The following is a 20,231-nucleotide window of genomic DNA, read 5'->3' on the forward strand; positions in this document are numbered from 1 at the left end:
GGAACTAAATTTAATAAATAGAGGCAGACTATGAAACTAGTAATTCACTACCTTCATTCTCCCTTCTTAGTGTTTCTGCCATACAATATTATCCAATGAGTTTGTGCTGGTTTGAAAGGAAGTATGCCCCCTAAGAAAAGCCATGTTTTAATATAAATCCCATTTCATACAGGTAGAATAACTTCTATTCAATACTGTATGTTTGAAACTATAATGAGATCATCTCCCTGGGTGATGTGATTTAGTCAAGAGTGGTTGTTAAATTGGATTAGGTGACGACATGTCTTCCTGTCTCCACCCGTTTGGGTGGGTCTTGATTGGTTTATTGGAGTCCTATACAAGAGGAAATATTTTGGAGAATTAGAGATTCAGAGAGAGCAGAGAATGCTGCAGCACCACAAAGCAGAGAGTCCACCAGCCAGTGACCTTTGGAGATGAAGAAGGAAAACGCCTCCCGGGGAGCTTCATGAAACCCGAAGCCAGGAGAGAAAGCTAGCAGATGATGCCGTATTCACCATGTGCCCTTCCAGCCGAGAGAGAAGCCCTGACTGTGTTCGCCATGTGCCTTCTCACTTGAGAGAGAAACCCTGAACTTCATCGACCTTCTTGAACCAAGGTATCTTTCCCTGGATGCCATTGATTGGACATTTCTATAGACTTGTGGTAATTGGGACATTTTCTCAGCCTTAGAACTGTAAACTAGCAACTCATTAAATTCCCCCTTGTTAAAAGCTGTGCCGTTTCTGGTATACTGCATTCCAGCAGCTAGCAAACTAGAACACGTTAAATAAGGAAAGGAAACACTTTGAAGAGTTTTTACATTTATTTTATACCAACATACATTTTTTTTTCTAATTAGATTTAAGAAAATGTTTTATACTGAAATGAACTACGTGTGATGCCCTGTTCTGGGAAGATCCCAACTGCAATTTCCCTTGAAGAACAACAACAGAAAAGTTCAAAGCCCCAAGAATATGTTTTTATATTTTTCAGAATTTAAAGTGAAAACAAACACCTAAAATCAACACTTCACAACCTTGCTTTAGTCCTCACTTACATGCGTAGCTGCTGTACCTTCCAGGAAGAGGAAAAATCAAAGTTCTAGAGAAGAAGGGATGAAAAAATCAAAAAGAAAAAAAAACTGTCCCCATCCTTACCTTCTCTGCAGCTCTCTGCAGCCTACCCAAGCTTCGAGACTTGTGGCAATTCCTCAGTGTCTTCCAGAAGCCCTCCTACCTCATTCAAACCCACCGCCTTACCGCCTCTGGGACCCCAGAACCTATGTCCTCATTCTCTCCATCTAACCTTAAATCGTTTCCAAGTACGGTCTGTCTAGAATACTAAACACCATTTTAGAACTTATATACATCCTATATCATTAAACTGTCAAACATAAATCGACTTTTTATAACAAGCATTTTATAATGCCTCTTTTACTAGCCTAAAACAAAACTCCCAAACTATATAACCAAGCTCTATACAGTATATTATTAAAAAGCAATAAAGTAGTCTCAGACATGAGTATTTATACTTTAAAGATTTCTCCCCATGTTTGTCCTACTTCCCATGAAGATGTCTGAATTAAAGTAATAAGATACCAGTCCTTATAAGAGATGTAGAAAGGTGAAAGACTGGAGGTTTGGGTGGACATCAGAATAAAACTTAGTACTAGAACATGAAACAACAAACCAGACTTACAGTTACACGATAAAACAAAAGATAAATAATAATAATTCAAGCATAGTTAATACAGTAAAGCAAATTACAGACAACTGAAACAAAGGAAATGGGAAGAGTAATTAATATTCTTTCATAGGAACTGAAACTTATTCATAAAATACTTTAAAGGAGTCTCAAATTTCCTTTCTTCTATGTTAAACAAGGGAGTTACAAACGTGGAGTGACAGCTGTGTCATGCTGTCGAGCTCATAAGTCACGTCATGGTCAACGATATGGTTTTCCAATTGATGAACAATTATTAGAACAGTTAAGCTGCTAATAAAACAAAGAACAGTCTTACCTTAAATTATACAGTAGTTGTAGTCCAGAAAAATTCAGAACTATATTAAAATTGGTTAAAGACATTTAGTTTTTATGTGTGCTATGGAATTAGTTTCTAGGCTCAGATAATTACAAACACATTTTTCACCTACTTGAACATCCAATGAGACATCTGAAAATGCAGGATGCAAGAAAAATTCTTCCAGGTGCTGGACTGTCCCTCACATTACAGGATCCCTTGCACTCCTCGCACCCAGCCCACTAAATACCAGTAGCACCCTCTAAGCATTGTGGGACCCTGAAAACATTCCCATAAATTTCTAAACCTCTTCATTAGGGGCCGGTATCACCTCATTGAAAACCAATACCCTAGACAAAACTTGCAAACTCAGCCAGTTTCAGAATCAGGCAGGAAACATGGAAGACGGCAAGAGACTAGGTGAGGGCTGTGATTAACCGTAGAATACATGCCCGATAGGGCAGGCAGCCACCACTCAGTTCCAGCCTACAGTGGCCAAGCAGGATGACAAGTCCAGCATCACCAAAGCTTCCATCTTTCAAGAGAGGGGAACATGTGGATGTTTATGTGAACTGTACCTTTTTTAAACATTGGCAAACAGTCATTGGGCGAAACAAACAATGTCTGCAAGCTGACATGATCTCTGTCCTAGATTCAGTAGCTCAACAAAAATGATTATGCATTGCACGAAAATGAGGCAATGATTTGATCATTTTCGGGGAAAATATCTAATGACAATGATATGGAATTCAGCATAATGAGTAGGTTCCCAACGACTTTCATCCATTTTGTAAAAACAATTATATACGAATTATGCACAATAGAATCTGGAGCACGCACCAATGCACTAACAGAAATTCTTTACTGATTCAGTCGTTAAATTTTTCTTTGTACATTTCTCTAAAATGAACAAAGTTTTACAGTAAGAAAATAATCGATTAAAGGTATGTTTAGGCTAAAAATATTAGTTATGAGGGGTCTCTGAACAGATTCAGAAAGGACCACATTTAAAATGGCCAAATGAATGAAATCCCAATCAACATCCGTTCTGCTCCATCTGAAGCACAGTTACCAGAAGAGGAATGCACCCAGGTAATAGGATTGCCTACTTTGTACTCCAGATATTTGGTTCCATATTTTATCTCCTTTATTAGATAGCCAGAGCCCACAAAGGCAAGATCTCAGTCTATTAGAGTATATGACATTGAAAGTACTCAAAGAATTGTACATCAATTCTAAAAGCCCTAGAGCTTTAAAACAAGTAAAAACAAAATTTAACTGTGGGTTAAAATAACAATAACAATAATAATTAACCTTTAAAATGAAATGCTTTAGTAACACTCACCTTATTCCTATTTATAAACTTAATTTTAGAAGTTTAGTCATATCTTAATTCAATAAAATTACTTTATTAATTTCCTCTGTCTTAAAAAATACTTCATAAAACCTCTCTTCTTACGAGTCAGTCTTGTTCTCCAAAAGAAAATCTGTAATATTTTTAACTCCTCCAAAAGCTAATTTTTTTCCCCAAAGTAGAAAATCTAATGAGAAATGTTTCACAGCTGAAGGCACTAAACATGGCATTCTGACATCAAAAAAAGGAGCTAGCAATCATGGTGAAGAAAACACAGTACGTGTTATTGTGAGCCATTGATTGTATATCATTGGACTATGTATGTGGATATTTCTCAATAAAAATATGTTTTTAAAAAGGAGCTAACACCACAAAAATCCATATACAATAAGGCCATCTAAAACGCACCTCTACATATAACTTCTGCAATTAGTACCAATGTTTTGCAACTTGTAAAAGTGTAAATTGTATAGAGGAACTTTTAGAGTCATGACAACTGCTGCAGTATCCAACTTCACTGGTGATCAAATAAATGCAATTTATGAAGATAACATTTTTATCTATCAATTGCTGCTAATATATGATAACGATGAGCATATAGTGCAAAAAGTATTCTCACATATGGCTGACAGGAGTGTTAATTGGTTTACCCTTCCTGGGAGGAAAATATTGTCACAGTATATCAAGAACCTTTTTTAAAAGTTCATACTCATTGAGTGATTCTAATTCTAGGGGTCATTTCTAAGTGTATGAGCTTGCAGTTTGCTGGAACAGAATATACCAGAATTGGAATGGCTTTTATAAAGGGAATTCAGTAAGTTACAAGTTTACAGTTCTATAAGATGTCCAAACTAAGGCATCCAGGGAAAGACACCGTAATTCCAGGGAAGTCAATGGGTCAGGAACACCTCTGTCAGCTGGGTAGTCATGTGGCTGGCATTGGCTGGTCCCTTGCTCCTGGGCTCTGTTGCCTTCAGCTTCTGTTCCTGTGGGGGTTCCTCACTCTGTTTCTCCAGGGCTGGCTTTCATCTCTTAGCTTCCCTTAGTTTTCTCCAAGTTTTGGCTTGCTAAATATCTCACAGTGATGTCACCTGGGCTCCAAGCACCTCCAAACATCCGTGTCTCTGTTCTCCAAGTGTCGGCATCTCTGTCAGATCTACTCCAAAGTTTCTAACGGCTCTTTTACTAGTGACTCTGAGCTTTCTCCAAAATGTTTCCTCTTTTAAAGGACTCCAGTAAACTAATCAAGACCCACCCTGAATGAATGGAATCACATCCCCATATAATCAAAAGGCCATACCCACACTTGGGTGTGTCACATCTCTGTGGGGATAAATTTATCAAAAGTTTCCATTCTATAATATTGAATCAGGATTAAAAGAAACAGCTGTTCCCACAAGATTGGATAAGGATTAAAACATGGTTTTTCTTGGGGTACATAATATTTTTAAACCTGACACAAAGGAAAATAAAAACTAAAAGGTATGGAGGGTGACTTATGAAAATAAATCTTTACTTCACCTTTGATTTACTCTCTCTCTCTTCTTATATCATTAATGTACCCTACAATGGCATAAACTTCCTTTGCTGGATTAGGATGCATTTTGAATGTTTAAAATCATGAGATAGAAATTTCAGAACACCAAAGACCAGAGAAGGATGCTCTTTATTCCCATTTAAATGTAGTACACTAAAAAAAATCCAGAATTTCCAACATTGATTTCAGCCCTGTTTCCAACAGTGAGAGGCTTGGATCATTAAAACATTCCTGGGTTGCATCTGGTGCTGGTCACGTCAAGATTAGGTTTTCCTGAGTGAAGACTCCACAGGTTCAACCAGACGGCAAAAAGGAGGGAGTGTACAGGCCCCTAAGTACTTTTCCCTTGGGACTCATTGTGAAATGCAAATAAATATCTTTTGCCTCGTGGGATAGAAGGGAATACAAGGGGATACATTTCTCACCAATTCATACACAATTCAAGTCAACTGAATTTTTAAAGTAGTTTTCAACAAGTGATATATAGATATTAGCCATTCTCCCTCAGTGCAAATATAAAACTTCCCTTTCAGAACCTGGGGCCCAGGAATGTTTTGTTTAAAAATAATCATCCTAATATATCAGTCCCTATTTCCATAAGAAGTAAAATGTTTTTATCTCTCAAGACTTGGGAATCTCAGGCACATTCTGGAATTTTCCAGAGAATTCTCCACAATACACCATCACTCTCTAACTATATCAGTTTAAGAAGGTTATTAAATTCTCTAGCCTTTATCTTCTCATTTATGAAATGAAGCTAATAAATCTATTTCATAGACTTTTGGTGAACATTAATAAGGACATCAGAAAAAGTACCTTAGCACAGGGACTGACATATTGTAAACAATCAAAAATTGATAGCCACAATTACTATAACTAGTAATAAAAATATTTAAACAGTTTTCTCCTTTCCACCTCTTAGGTATAATTCGTGCATATGTATGTATGTATGTATGTATGTATGTATGTGTGTGTGTGTGTGTGTGTGTGTGTGTGTGTGTGTGTGTGTATCTCTCAATATTTTTAAAGATAGTTCTAGGCTCACTTTGACCCTTTTTTGAAGTCCTTTTAAGATCCACAATCCTACTGAATCAGGAATAAAATGTGTACGTAGATTTAAGCAAACAATTGTTCAACAGAAGCCCCTTTATTTTTAATTACTCTTTCTTCTCCAAGTATACTTATATTCTGACTTTTAATCTTGAAGCCAATCAGGGTACATTATTTGTTATATTCAATAGTGAGAAAAAGAAGAAAAGGAATTTTATTCAGGACACTAACTCTAACCTTGAAATGTTATTTTCTGAACATTTGTTCTGCTCACTGGGAAAATTTTAGTCTTCAAGTCAGATGTCTAAATACAGTGCTTGAGCTCTGCTTAAAGGCTAAAAATACAGACTTGTGCACAAAGTGATGGTTACAAAGGAAGGTGTTTAGAATATGGTTCAACAAAAGCAAAGGTAATTGAGCATTAGCTATACAGTTCAGACAGAAGAATTCCTCACTACACTCAGGCTGGTAGAGTCAAATCTCAGGCAATTTTCCTGAGAAATACATTTTACTTTGAAAAGAGAGTCAATTAAGTGAGTGGTTTCCTGAAATTCTTCACCAGACCCTCAAGTTTGATCTTTGACAGACTAGAAGTCATGGAAGCGTTTGTCAGCCATGGAAGCGTTTGTCAGCCCAGCTCTCTGAAACAGAATGAGTACACATAAAAGCATGCTGCAAAAGGCCTGGGAGGTCTGAAGAGGAAGATGACTACAAAGCCTATGATAGCCTTGAGAAAAATCTACAAATAGAAGTCAATGAATATTTTTGGTGTTCACTGATACTACAATAAAACATGGCCATCTTATTCTCAGGAAATAGAGTTGGAAATGTTAATTGTTGGAGGAACATGATGTATGTAACCCACTCTCAACTATTTAGGTGATAAAGAAAGAGAGGTGGGGGGGAGGGAAGACAGAACGAGGGAAGGGAGGGAGGAAAGAAAAAATGTTGCAAAATACTATCTGGGTAAGGGGGTATTTTCGAGTTCTATGTATTGCTTTGTATTATTTTTGCAACTTTCCTGTAAGTGTGAAGTAATTTTAACTTTTTAGAAAACAGCAAAAATAAAATCATGGTCACCATACAGAAAGCTTATCATCCTCTCGGAAACATATACTATTTCCTGATCCTACATTCATACTCACAGACTAAGCTCTGTCCAACCTTCTATCTCATACTGAGTTTTGTTCAATCATAACTTCCCAAAAGTACAGTATTAAGAAAGGTATAAAACAAAGACCTGGAAAAGATAATTCTGATTCTGTTTTCAAATGAGATTTGTAGTTCAATTAATTTTTTAAAAAATTGGGGAAAGGAGCAATTGGAAAATATAACATAAAAGAAAGGGTGTTAAAGGTACACAATAAAAATTTTGATATACCAAAGAAAATATTGCACGAACAAATGATTTTAAGAAAGGATGTCATAACAACTGCAAAATCACAATAGGTTATTTTATTATCCAAATCCTTCTTTAAGCATTTATTTTAGGTAAGCTTCATGAGTCTAGTCCTGTCTTTTTCAATATTTTATCTCTGGTACCCAGAAACCTACCTTTTCAATCATGCTACAGGGTAATTCACAGTTTACTTCTTAAACCTCTGAAAATTATCATTTCAATACTCAGTTCAGACAGACGAGATAAGTGGAAAATGGAGTCACGATTCCTTAATAAAATTTTCAATCTGTAGAAATTATATTTGCGTAATTTATACATAGTACATGAACTAAGCCACTGAAAAACGTAGTTCCTAAGCAATAGTTGTCCTAATTAAATGGGTAAATGCAAACACTCATATACACTAGATATACATGACTAATTTGTATTTGACTCATTTTTTATATTATCCTGATCACAAAGATCAGAAAACATGGAAATTTTGCTGTCTGACTTATTCTCAGCCCTTAATGATCAGAGTTGCCTATACATGAATGCTTTAGTAAGAGCAAGGGTAAAATCAGTGATACAAAAGTCAAGCCAGCCAAAAATTTTTAAAAACCTAAAAGAAGGTCTGTATCTGGACGATGCCATGTCAAGTACATTTAGTAAAAAATAGTTTACTACCTTCAAACATTTCTATAAGAAATCATTTATTGCGTAGTGGAATTTTTTTGTGGATGTTTAGCGTTGCTTTCAATTGTGAATTGAATGTTTTGCATGCCTGAGGTTGGAGCTCAATATCTTTCAAGTGTATTTCTAAAAATAAATTTACCAAAGTGCTACATCCAATGTCTCTGAATTTCCAGATTCTGATTTTCAGAATAGAATGCCTACTTCCAGGATAGAGACAGCTCCTGTTATATATAGGGTTAAATGTTCAATAGAAAAAAAAATCATTTCTCTCTTGAATTACCAAACATCTCTTCAGATCTTTCAATGTGACCTTTTAAAATCAAATGTGAAATGCATAAAAGATTACGTCTGTCTTCATACGTACATATTCACAATGTCCTGGGGCATTATTTCAGCATGGAAAATTCCTGATGTTTTAAAGTCAATTTAGAACAACAACAAAAAAATGCATCTTATAGAATTTTAAGCACTTCTCTTTTACCATGTTACATAAAAGGCATGTCTAAATTTAGACATATGTAGATAAACATGCCGATCCCTGAAAAACCCTAGACCACAGAAATTCTAGGGAAAAGTCTGCATTTTATTAAACATGAGACTCCATTTCCTTGTTTTGACTTATTGGTGCTGCTGTGGCAATAGCACAATAAAGAACTTTGTTGCACTCTCAGCAGAGCTATTTATAATACTTAACTTCTTTCCAAGGAGTTCTTCCCCTAACAGGTTCTTCCATTATTTTAATAAAGGAGTCCATTCAGTGCTGCTCACTGTGAACAAACAAAACTTACCTTTGAACTGTTTAGGGCAGAGACTCTGGAGGTGATGAAGATTCAGAAGAGAATAAAGGTTTAAGTACCTAAATACCCATTTCACAGACTGTGGAAATCTGAAACAAAAGGCCAATTTCCTGCAAGTGGAAGGAGCAGGATATGATTTCTAAATGCTTTGCCAATTTTCCAAAATATCCAGAAATGGGAATTAGTTAAGTAATGTTTAAAATATTTCAAAGGGGAAGAAGATTTCAATGAGAAAAAAGTTCAAGATATTGTTCTTTCCTGTTTGTAGGATATTGCCAGTGGAATGAGGGCATTGGCCCATTACCTAAAGAAGCAGTACAGTAAAACAGACATGGAAAAGGACTAATGTTAGTGAATTACATAACGTTACACATCCTAAAAACTTCTTTAATACTTAATCTCTTGAACAGTTAAATAAACGAAGAAATGAATTAATCACTTTGATTAAAACTAACATTAATTAAACTATAAAGTATTTTCTTTAATCCAATTAACCATTTAGTTGGATCAAACCTAAGTCCTTTTAATAAAATCTTTTAAATACGGTAACTTCCAAATATGGAAATTAATCAGGACCAGTGAAAGAGGTTGTTAGGAAATGAGAAAATGAGATATAAGAAAAAATAACTACCAGTAAGTTTTCTTAAAAGACAGGAAAATGTTTGGAGGCCAAACAAGATTTTAGAGGCAGGTAGAAACTCTTAAAATGGAGGAAAATGACTATAAATTCTACAGATAAATGAAAATTCTTTTTCTCCAGTTTCATCGCCGCACACACCTACTACTCCAGGTACAAAGAATTTTTTATCTTTCTTGAAACAGGTCTTTCAATCTTCTGCCCATTTGGTTTCATTCTTCTACTTTTCACTCTTCTACCCAGTTTGCTCCTTCACCTGTCTGCTCCCTTTCTCCATTTTTGCTGGCAAACTCACACTCACTGTTTAGACTTGGGTCCAATGTCTTCTCTGTTAAAGTGTCCAGTGTCTGCCATCCAAGCAGAGCCTGCCACCACAGGCCATTATTCCTACCTCTGCCTGAACACTCACATCCTGTTATTATGAAGTTGTCCTTGTCAGCTTCTCAGGCTAAGCTGGGGACTCCTCACAGGCAGATCCACACAAAGCTCATGCATTCATCTTTGTACTTCCATATTTTTAAGTGATATTGTAACTAAGAAATTGGATTTTAGGGAGAATTTTGATTACGGAATTACTGTATAGAGTACCTTTTTGCTTTCTGGTATATTAGAGTAGATAGAAGGAAATACCTGAAATATCTGAACTGTAATCCATCTGACTTAATCACTGATAATGATTGTATAGTCTTTACCTTGTGCCCCTGTGGCTGTAAAACCCTGTGACTAACCTTCACTTGCGCACATTTATCCAGTTTTTCAACTTTAGAGTCTTGTAATCACTAAAGACAGCCCCTAATGTTTATTAATGAAGGGTCTTGGGTCAGCCCAAAACTAACCTACCTCAAATCCAAAGTTATCTTGATACTTGAAACTGGATCTAACCAACGTGGGCCCACCTGACATGCACAGTAGCTTAGACTTTAACCTACAAGTCACCTATATCTCATTAAAATGCTAAAAATCACACCCATCATCATATTCAGGCTGCCATCCTCTTACACGCTCTGTGACTAAGCATGTAATCAATCTGCGCATGCTCAATAATTAGATCATCTCTAATTACATCATCTGGGGCCACTGTGCTCATTATCCTAAACCTTGTCCATCTTTTAATTCTATAAAACGATCAGAATTATTGCAATTCAGGGAGACAGATTTTTGAGCTGCTAGGGCCATCTGCTCTCCTGCTACGCACATAGTAATAAATTTTTTCTCTTTGAATCCTGGTGTCTCAGAAATTGGTGAATTGAGCACATCAGGCAAACAAATACACAGATTTTGCCTGGTAACACTATGACTACTGAATGATCAGATTACAATGTTATTAAATTAAATTCAATAATAAAGAACTACATTTCAAAATTGTAGGCAAAGATGCTCACATGACAGGATACAAAAAAATTCAGGGTGTGGAAAAAATGATATGGATGAAAAAGAAAAATAGGGGAGGAAGACAAAGAAGTCACTGTTGTCACTACTTACAGTGACTACAAGCAAACATTTATTAAATATTTTCTTATTAAAAATTTTTGAAGTGAATATTAGCATGGTGTGGTAGTTAGGTTCATGTGTCAGCTTGGCTAGGTGAAGGTGCCTAGTTCTATTGCTATGGACGTGCCAATGGCATGTGAAGCTCATCTGTTGCTCATTACATCTGCAGTAGGCTAGGAGGTGTGCCTGCTGCAATGAATGACATCTGATTTAATTGGCTGGTGCTTAAATGAAGAGAGCTCAATGTAGCACAGCTCAAACAGCTCAGCATACTCATCTCAGCACTCGCAGCTCAGCCCAGACCTTTGGAGATGAAGAAAGGAATCACCCAGGGGAAAGTTGTTGGAACCCAGAGGCCTGGAGAGAAGGCAGGCAGAGATTACCCTGTGCCTTCCCATATAAGAAAGAACCTCAGTTGAAAGTTAGCTGCCTTTTCTCTGAAGAACTATAACTAAATAAATCCCCTTTTATTAAAAGTCAATCCATTTCTGGTGTGTTGCATTCTGGCAGCTAGCAAACTAAAACAATGGGTAAAATAGTTTTACGTTCAGCTCATGAAAGAAAGCAAATTAGATTAAAATGCCATCCCAACTATTCATCATTTCATTGTGTAATGTAACACCACCCACTCATTTTGGAAAAAAAAAATCACATATACTCTCTTTTCTAAACCTTATGCCCCCTAGGGCAGCTCTGTCAAGCTGAGGAAATGGTATGTCAGGAGACATAATAGGTTGCAGAGACAGACGTCCCTATTCAAAATGTATATACAATGATCAACCATATCATATACAATGATCAACCATCCCTGAAAACTCAGGTGCCACTCTTAAAAAATAATTACAGAAAGATGTATTAAAATAATACCAAGAAGCTGATCACACTGAATGCATTAGCCAACAAATTCAAAAGAGGATCTATGAAATATTTATGCTTTGCTAAGTTTGCATAAAAGTGCTTAAAGCATATTGACAAAGTGCCAAAAGTCCATACCTCCTCTTAGGAAAGTTCCCCCTTGCCTATCCTCCTTTGCTATGGTACTCATTCAACAGGCAGCATCCTTGGCCTATAGTTAATTCCATTTCTAGTTTCATAAAGGTTAAAAAATGGAGTCTAGCTTTATTATTAGACTAGAAAAAATATTTTATTACATAAATACCCACTATGTTTGCAGTTATTTTTAGCATCTACTTCTGGACTAAGATTTCTTTCCAACTCAATATCTTTCTTAAAATTATAGAATAAACAACTGCATACTCATTCATTCATTATTTAACATATTTATTGAGTCTACTATACCTTGTATTCTTCAGGCACTATGTGAACATGGCAGACAAAAATCCATGCCCTTCTCAATCCTATGCTCTAGCATGAAAAGACAGACAATAAAAAATACGCACAATACACAGACAAATGATAAAGCAGGTTAGAAGACAATAAGTGATAATACACAAAAATGAGAGCATGGAATTGGTTGCGGGAGGGTGTTGTCTGCTATTCTAAACAGAGTAGTCAGGGTAGGTCTCACTGAGAAGGTAAACTTTGAGGAAACACGTCAAGAAGGTAAGGGAAATTTAAGCAAACACTTAAAGGTAGTTGATGATATGGATTGATGTGAAAGGCTTGAGTACAGAATTATGTCTGGCAGGAGCACTTGAGGCATGTTCAGTGAATATCAGGGAGGCTATGCAACTAAAGCAACATGAGTGAGAGGGAGACTTGAGGGAATGAGGTCAGAGAGCGATGGGGAACATACACTACAGTGCCGGGGAGTCCTTGTAGGACTTCGGCTTTGTCTCTGAAAGAAATGGGAAGCCACTGGTGGGTTATAAACAGAAGATTAACACAATGTGACATATTTAAGAAAATCACTTCTGCAGCTGTATTGAGAAAAGACAGGGTTGGGGGAGTTGTGAGGTGGAAGCTGAGAGGCCAGTTAGAAGGATATTTCAAGAATTCAGGCAAAAGATACAGGTGGTATAGATTTGTGATAGCTACAAAGTGGCAAAGCACAGTAGGAATTTGGATATATTCTGAAAGTACAGCAAGAGAAAATCTGCCAGATTGAATGTGGGGTGTGAGGGAACGACAACACTCAAGGATTATTTCAAAGTTTCCTGGCTGAGCAATTAGAAGGATGGAACTGTATTAACTGAGATGCAGAAGGCTGTGGGTGGAGTGTTTCGGTGGGATGTCAGTTCAGCTGGCCATGTTACACTGAAGAAGGCTCTCAGGATATCTGGTACACACATATATGAAGTTCAGGAAAGATGTCTGGCCTAGACAAAGTTGGGAGTTACCACATAAATGGTATTCAAAGTCACCACCCTCAAGTAATACATTACAAATACACTGGAAGCTTGATTGCGTTTCTCTTGCCAAAGTGAATCTTCTCTAGAATTTAGTATTTATCATTGTTTGGCATGTCTTTTTATTTTATTACATATAAATAAGTGTAAACAATACATAGTAGTGTTTTGTATGTTGTTTAGTTTCATATAAATGATAAAATACACAGAATCATCTACAACTTATTTTTTCTTAACATATTTTTTAATTTATCCATAATAAATATACATACATATATAATTCATTCTTTATCCAAGCCACATAGTATTCCACCACATAAAAATACCTCAAATTATTTATCCATTTTTCTGTTGATGCAGATTATTTGGATTCTAATATTTCAGTATTATTAATAATGCCAAAATAAATATCTCTGTACATGTAACTTTGTAAATATGGAAGAGAGTATTCCTAGGGATTCAACCTCCCTTTAGAATTGTTGGGCCCTTCTATGATAGCACCACTTGACTATGTACGCTTAGAGTATCCAATTTACACTTCCCAGCAATGTGAAATTTCCTATTGCCCCATAGTCTCACCAATGATTTATGTTGTTGAAACGTGTAATTTTGCCAAACTGATGGGTGTGTGTCTAAAAGAAAAATTTACCATAAAATGATGACAAGGATTAATATAATGCTCAAGATTATACAAGGCTGTATGCATTACAGACAAACTTTATAGAAATTCCTTTTATATTTTAAGGAACATACACACAGTAGTAATTAAATATGAATATTATTCCTGCATATGTTTAGTATTACTGAATTGATTGTAACTCTACATTTGTCTTGCCAAATAACAGTGTTACATCAGAAATAACATAATTACAAGAAATTTTTAGAACAATTTCAAAAATAGTAAGTGTAGTTTATAACTTATTTATTTATTTATTTTGCTTGCTGTACGCTGGGGTCACATTTCATTATCTTCCCATGTGAGTATCCCATTATTGTAGCACCACTTGTTGAATTTTTTTGTTTGTTTTGCTTGTTTGTTTGTTTTTTGGGAAGTGCATGGACCAGGAATTGAACCGGGTCTCTCACACAGCAGATGAGAATTCTACCACTGAACTACCCTTGCAACCCCCTATAATTTATTTTAATCTTTTTATTAAAAGGAAACAAAATGCTATTTCAAATGACAATATAAAATCTGCTTATACTTAGCTGAGTTTTTATTCATTTCATTTGGCTTCTGTAAAAACAAAACAGGAAAAAAAGTACCTTCTTCAATGATGTTTCAGAAGGTACACATAAAATCTATTCACCCTGCCAGAGCAACAGTGGCTAATAATTTAGCATTTATTCCTGCTATTCTTTTTATTTGCCTAAATATAATGTATTTATACACATATACATTTATGTATATACACATACACTCAAAACTACATCATTCTGTAAGTATATTGCCTATTTTTTACAGAAACATTACTTAAAAGATTTGGTAGATAACCTGTTTCATTGGGTATGTAATATTCCTGAGAAGAAATCTACCATATTAACTTGGCAAGTTCTCCATTATTAGGCAGTTTTTTTTGTTGTTTGTTTTATTAAAGAAGTTTTGGGCTTACAGAACAATCATGAATAAAATGCAGGATTCCCATGTGCCACACTATTATTTACCTCTTGCATTGGGGAGGTACATTTGTTATAAATGATGAACGCATTCTTTCATAAATGTACTTTATGCTCTGTGGTTTAACTTAGGGTTTGTTGTATTGCTCAGTTCGATGGATTTTTTTTTTTAATTTTATTCTAGTAATATACATATACAACCTAAAATTTCCCCTTTTAACCACATTCAAATATATAATTCAGTGTTGGTAATTACATTCACAATATTCTGCTACTACCAATACATCCATTATCAAAATGTTCCCATCATTCCAAATAGAAACTCTACTTTTTAAGCCTCAACTCCAATTCCCTATCTCCAGCCTATCACTTGGCAACCTATATTCTAGATTCTGACTCTATGAGTATGCTTATTCCAATTATTTTTTGTCTGCTTTTTGCTCTTTATGACCAATGGATCATAGAACCTTTTAAATCTATAGCTGTTCTACTAACAACATGGGACATGAGTGTCAGAGAAGGAGAGAAGAAATGACTGTTCTTCCCTGGATCATCTTTCTTATCATTTCTGCAAACATTTACTGAGGTTCAACTCTAGGCCAGGCCCTCTGATAGACCCCGAGGATACTGATAGAAAGGAGAACAGCACCGCTGGCCAGGAGATCACTCATCATTCCTAACAGTGGTTCTTTAGTGGGCATGATTTTGCTCCCAGGGGACACCAGGAGAGCCCAGAGACGTTTTAGTCGTCAGGACTGGGGAGGTGCTACTGGCATGTACTGGGTGGAGGTCAGGGAAGCGGCCAAACTCCTGCAGGGCACAGGAAAGCCCCTAAAACAGAATTATCTGGTCCCAAATCACTAATGCTGAGATTGAGAAATCCTGATCGAGCTTTTTTCTGTGATCTGTCCACTATCTATTGAACTCAACAAAACATTTCACTCCAATAATGGTATTTTAGTAAGTTATAGAAATCAACAGGTATACCAAGAATCATCGCAAAACCACATACTGAGGGCAACAGAGTGGCCCAACCAGAAGGAGACAATTCCAGTTCCTGCTAATGGTTCAATCATGATGAATCCATGCAGCGATCAGTAAGCTCTGGGGATGGGCAAGCATGAGGATTTTACAATTGGGGCACACACTTCAGACCCAGTTCAGTGTAGTTTCTTCTACTCTCTTTTCAGACCTTAGACTTTAGGATGTTTTCAGGTAAGGAAATAAAATAAGATACTTTTAACTATCTGGTCAATTGCTTGGAAAATTACATCTTAATATGTTTAAACACCTACTTCTCATTTTTTCCAAAGCCCTACAGTAGCCAAATGATTTTAATCACTGGAATTCTGTGGTGAGGAAATACGAGTTTTCAAAGTTTTATTTTCCAAGCTGTATATTTTGTATACAAATACGCACACACACATACACACACACATGTTGATGCAGTAAACATAATTCTGTTTTATAATTATGCAATAGCATCTTCTCTAAAATTCTGGGAGAATCAATTTTCATAGACCCACACAAGACTTCAAAGGCAGAAAACTCATCCTATTAATGGAAATCTAAGCAATAATAAATTCTTCAACAAATGCAATACTTATTAGGCTAAACAATCCTGATTTTGTGTAATGCTGTATATAATGAGATTGTACAATTCCTTTAGTTTTCTATTTGTTCAAATAACCATAGCACAGCTGGTGGCAATAAAATCTATCCAATTGTTTTCTCTGCCTAAACTTGGAATAAATGACCCAGCTCAAAAAACGAGATGGTTCTGTCTGATCAATTCCTTTTAAGTGGTTATCAATTTAAGTAGTGAAGTCAAAGCAGTCCACTGGTAAATACCTGATCACATTAAACATCAAATACCAACCACCCCCATTACTAAAAACACTAGTTTGGAAAATAAACAGGGGCAAATGGCTTGCTGCTTTTAATCAGGGTAATGAATACCATTAACTCAAACCACAAACTCCCTATTCACCAGAAGTGAATTATTCAGATCCAGTGTCTTTCCAGTGGTTTCATTTTCTCTTTAAACTTTAATTAAAATCAACCAACATTTGAAAATTCAAGAGTCTAAGCCTAAAAAAGGATTTCCAACAACAAAATTTTTTTTTCTTCAACTTTAGTTCTGGCAAGTCCTCTGACATTTGAAAATTCTTCAGCTCAGCTAGAACCACAGTTCTTGTACCTCAAACATTCATAAAGTGGGACATAAAATCCAACCTACTTAGGGTGCACAGGTAGTTCATTGGTTAGAGTGCCCGCCTTCCATGTGGGAGACCTGGGTTCGAATCCCATACCATGCACCCCTCCAAAAAAAAAAAAAATTCCAACCTACTCTGCAAACTTTTGGGGAGCAAGTTCTATGTGCCAAATACTATGGGTAAATAACAAGACACAGTCATCAAAGGATGTATATCAGCTTAAGCTATTTATTCATTAATTATTTGTATGTTAAGGAAATAAGAAAATGGATAAATCTTTGAAAGAAGCTGTGGAAAACACAATGTGACTGATATTTTGGAAAAATTTATAAAATATTTTCTATTCTTCTTTTTGATTTTTGAATGTTTATTGTTTTTATTACCTATATTACCCAACCAAGTTCTCCTGAAAATATTAATTGAGCAAGAAGTACACATTTTAAATTATTCCAAAATAGATATCAACAGCACTGACATCAGTTAAGATCAACTACATTCACTCATGGTGCTCAGTATTCTACCAGGTGCTGTGCAAAGATAAATAGAATTGACAATACATCGTTATGTCTTCATAGGTTGTTGTGGTTTGAAGCTTTATGCACCCCAGAAAAAAACATGTTCTTAAAGTTAGCCCATTCTTGTGGGTATATATGTAGGACCTTTTGATATGGCTACTTCAGTTAAGGTGTGACCCACCTCATTCAGGATCCTATTACTGTAGTCCATTATAAATGGAATGAATACAGAGAGAAAGGGAGAAAGTCAGGGAAGCAAGAAATTGAAAGCAATGAAACACAGAAGAGAAGGGAGAGACTAGCAGATGCAGCCACATGTGCCTTGCCATGTGGCTGAGGAGACAAAGATCGCCAGCATCCAGTTTTCAGGAAGAAAGCATGGCCTTGATTGGGCATTTTCCTGGCCTCAAACTGTAAGCTAAAAAATTCTCATTGTTTAAGCCAACCCATTTCATAGCATCTGCTTTGAGCAACCTAAGCAGCCTAGGAAACTAAAACATGTACACACACACACACACACACACATACATATGCATATAACAAACACAAATTACACACATGTGAATATCTATAAGATATAATTACACAAATGTATAAATTCACATATATACATATATATCTATTTTTTTAGGAAACATGCAAATGACAAAAAAATCCATTTACAGGTGTATACTGTATATCATGAAAAAAACAAGCTCCCAGACTAAAGGAATGTGTGTAGATTCTTTTTCTGACCCCAACTCTATATTCTGGCTGTTTGCCAGCCACATGTTTTGTCAAAAAACAAAACTATTTGTGAACCAATACAACATTCCTCTTCGGTGTTTTTTAAAAAAAATGTATTTAAATAAATGTCTGATTTCCAACCTTGCAATTCTGTGAAAGAAAACAATACGAGTGAATAACAACTATAACTTAAAAGGTACAGCTTCCAGCAACATTTTTGTGACTATCATGATTTTCCCCCTCTCAATTTCAACAGAGATTCCTCTTAGAAAGTACATCCATCCAATTGTCTGAAAACTCAGTGATTCCTCCTTGCTCCAAAAAAAAAAAAAAGAAAAAAAGATACACATTTTCTTCAAATAATCACAGGATCTGCTTTTCATCACCTAATATGAATAAAAATTATTCCACTTTTTTGTAACAAAAGCCCTCAGCATTCTTCAACTAGCAACAAAACTCCTAAACACAGGTGCTATGAACTTGACAAAGTATCATGCTGGGCAGAGTAAAGGAGCTTCTAGGCACAATGTTTGAACATTCCTAAGTAAATAAGTTTTCTTAAGATACTAAATTAGCAAAAAGTCCAAGAGAAACACATGGTCTATCTAATATTGTTTAGATGTTGTCAACATTTTTCATGAAAACATAGCTAAATTTCTAAATTCATTTTCATAAACAACTTTTTTCTTAAAACTTGAAATGTCTAACTGAAGTATAAATTCTAAATAAAGGTCTTCAAGATGTCGACAAGATAGTAAAATAAACTGAAGTCTGTAAGAACTAAAATTCATGTACCTGGCATGAGTAAAAATATCTTAATAGGAATCATCCTTTCTAAAATAGGAATGTGCCAATCTTTCAAAATTAAGCAACTGCCTCTGGGTGTGTTCCTCTTACATAATAAGTGTATTAGTCATCGTTAGCAAGGTAAACTCTCCCAAGACCTAATTCTCCACTGCAATAAAGTACTTTGCTTGGACAGCAATGTGATAAATATTTTGAAAGCCATGATATGTCCACAACTTTTAAAAATCAAGTCATTGATATTTATATATCAGGTATGGTTGCCCTGCTTTGCTCTTCTTTGACCTATTGGCTATTTAGGAGTGTGCTGTTTAATTTCCACATTTTGTGAATTTCCCAAATTTCCTTCTTTTATTGATTTCAAATCTTATCCCATTGTGATCAGAGAACATATTTTATATGATTTTAATCATTTTATATATATTAAGACTTATTTTATGGTCTAAGATAAGGTATTTAATGGAGAATATTCCATGTGCACTTGAGAAGAATGCAGATTTTGCTATTGTTGGATAAAATGTTCTGTAGCTGTTTGTTAGGTTTAGTAGGTTTATGGGGTTTAAGCTTTCTCTTTACTTGTTTATCTTCTGTTCAATTGTTCTATTCATTACTGAAAGTGGAGTACTGAAGCCTCCAACTACTTATTGTTGAATTGTCTATTTCTTCCTTTAATTCTGTAAATTTGGGGGCTCTGTTAGGTGTGTATGTGTATATAATTGTTGTATCTTCTTGATGAATTAACCCTTTGAACATTGTAAAATGTCATTGTGTCTTTAGGAACAATTTTTACTTTGTACATTTTGTCTGCTATTAGTTTAGCCACTCCAGCTGTCTTTTGGTTACTCTTTGCATAGCATGTCATTTTCCACCCATTTACTTTCAACCTATTTGTGTCTTTGATCTGATGTTTCTCTTTTTATGCAGCATATAGATAGATCATATTTTCTTAAACATTCTGTTAATCTTTGCCTTTAGCTTGGAGTGTTTAATCAACTTATATAAATAAATTACTGTTAAGATAAGATTTACATCTGCTATGTCATCATACAAATTACATCTTTACACAATATAAGCCCACCGACCC

General features: G+C 35.5%; 1 protein-coding gene across 1 annotated transcript in view; it reads right to left on the minus strand.

Moving 5' to 3' along the window:
• HDAC9 (histone deacetylase 9) overlaps positions 1-20,231 on the minus strand; it is a 970,134-nt gene that overhangs the window by 751,500 nt on the left and 198,403 nt on the right. The window lies entirely within an intron of this gene.

The sequence above is a fragment of the Tamandua tetradactyla genome, chromosome 1 (assembly GCF_023851605.1).
Source record: "Tamandua tetradactyla isolate mTamTet1 chromosome 1, mTamTet1.pri, whole genome shotgun sequence".
Lineage (NCBI taxonomy): Eukaryota > Metazoa > Chordata > Mammalia > Pilosa > Myrmecophagidae > Tamandua > Tamandua tetradactyla.